The sequence below is a fragment of the Notamacropus eugenii genome, chromosome 6, assembly GCF_028372415.1.
Source record: "Notamacropus eugenii isolate mMacEug1 chromosome 6, mMacEug1.pri_v2, whole genome shotgun sequence".
NCBI classification, from domain to species: domain Eukaryota; kingdom Metazoa; phylum Chordata; class Mammalia; order Diprotodontia; family Macropodidae; genus Notamacropus; species Notamacropus eugenii.
In genome coordinates this window covers 167,286,158-167,287,950 of record NC_092877.1, presented here as the reverse complement: position 1 = coordinate 167,287,950, position 1,793 = coordinate 167,286,158, and the positions used below count along the sequence as shown (strand labels likewise).

General features: G+C 34.2%; 1 pseudogene; it reads left to right on the top strand.

The window, feature by feature from the left end:
• The first annotated feature begins 789 nt into the window (after positions 1 to 789).
• On the top strand, positions 790 to 1,584 carry LOC140512178 (olfactory receptor 5F1-like; annotated as a pseudogene).
• Positions 1,585 to 1,793: the final 209 nt, after the last annotated feature.

Genomic DNA, 1,793 nt, shown 5'->3' with positions numbered 1-1,793 from the left:
TTGATTGATTTAGTGAGCTATAAAAGTAAATCTTTTGCTGAAAGGTTCTACTCAGACTTTATTCCTTTAATAAAGAGAATCCTGACCAATTTTAATTTCAACAAGTAGATAATAGGATCATAGAGTTAGAGTTGGATCGTATCTTTTAAATCTTCCATTTCAATCTCCAGAGGGAGAAAAATGATGAAACTCTATCCTAGAAAGGTTTTGATCTTCCTTGAATGCACGGGTGACATGTTATAAGACTATTTCTCCTCTCAATCTAATATAAATGATATTTCTACTGAAACAAAAGTTTTCATCATTCTCTGGTGTCTTGCCATAATTTGCCTGAGCCTTTCTTTTGTTGTTATATCTTTTTTCTTTAATATTTATTTGAGAAATTTTCCATTTTTTAAATTCCTAGCACAAAGTCTACGGTCATGCAGATAGCTACTTCTTAATAACGTTCTGGAAAAAGCAATAAACTCAATAACTTATGAGCAAATATTTCAAGAGTAAATCAAGTTAAGGCAGAAAAACCAGTACTCTTCTCAATTTGAATTTATGCCGGCAGCATCTTGTTTTTAATCAAATCCTCAAATTTACTCATCCCTCCCCCACTTCATTCTTTCTTTCTTTTTTATTCTAGGATATTCCAGTGTGTGACTCCACTGATACTTGGAATAAATGTCTGGGGAAAACCATACTACAGTGACTGAATTCATCTAACTAGGGTTAACAGACTCAACTGAACTTCAAATTATGCTTTTTGTATTATTTTTTCATGCATGGATGGTTACATTAATCATGACAGATTCTCAACTGCACACATTTATGTATTTTTTCCTGACCTACTTGTCCTCGACTGATATTTTATATTCTTCAACTATCACTCCAAAGATGTTATTTGACTTACTACCTGAATGGAAAGTCATGTATTTTACTGGTTGCTTTTTACAGATATATGTCCTCATTGTACAGATAACCACTGAATGTATCCTCTTTGAATTGATGGCCTATGACCGTTATGTAGCAATATGTCATCCCCTCCTTTACACAGTTACCATATCAAGGACAGTGTGCCTGAGGATGACCACAGGGACCTTAACAGCAGGATTCCTTAACTCAGTTATTCATACGAGATATGCAAGTAGTTTATCTTACTGTGGCTCCAGTGTCATCCATCACTTTTTTCTGTGACAGTCCCTCAATCCTCAAACTCTCTTGTTCTGATACTCAAATTAATAAACTATCATTTTTCTTTGTGCAGGGATAAACACGTTAGGAACACTTCTTATCATCCTTACCTCTAATATCCATATCCTCTTCTCTATTCTATGCTTGCATTCAGTTGTAGGGAGGCGCAAAAAATTCTGGACCTGTGCTTTTCATCTTACAGCTGTTGCTATGTTTTATGGAAGTGAGATCGTTACTTATTTGTGTTCAAGTTCAAGCTTCTCCCCAACTCAAGGGAAAGTGTTATCTGTATTCTACACGGTGGTTATCCCAGTGTTGAAACCTGTAATCTACAGCCTGAGAAATGAAGAAGTGAACAGGGCTTCAAAGAATGCTATCACTAGAAGGATCACAACATTTTTATAATAAGTTTTTTGGTTAATAAAATAAATAAAGAAAACAATATATAGATAGCTTTCTATCTCTATTTCCTGATAGTAGCTAAGGTGGGCTAAATTGGCTTTTATTCATTTTTCTTTATTTCATAGTGGAAGGTCTAATTTTAGTGATTCTAGATAACATTGTGACATTGAAAGCCATAGCAGTGGCTTACTCCAAAAAATTAATACACAAAA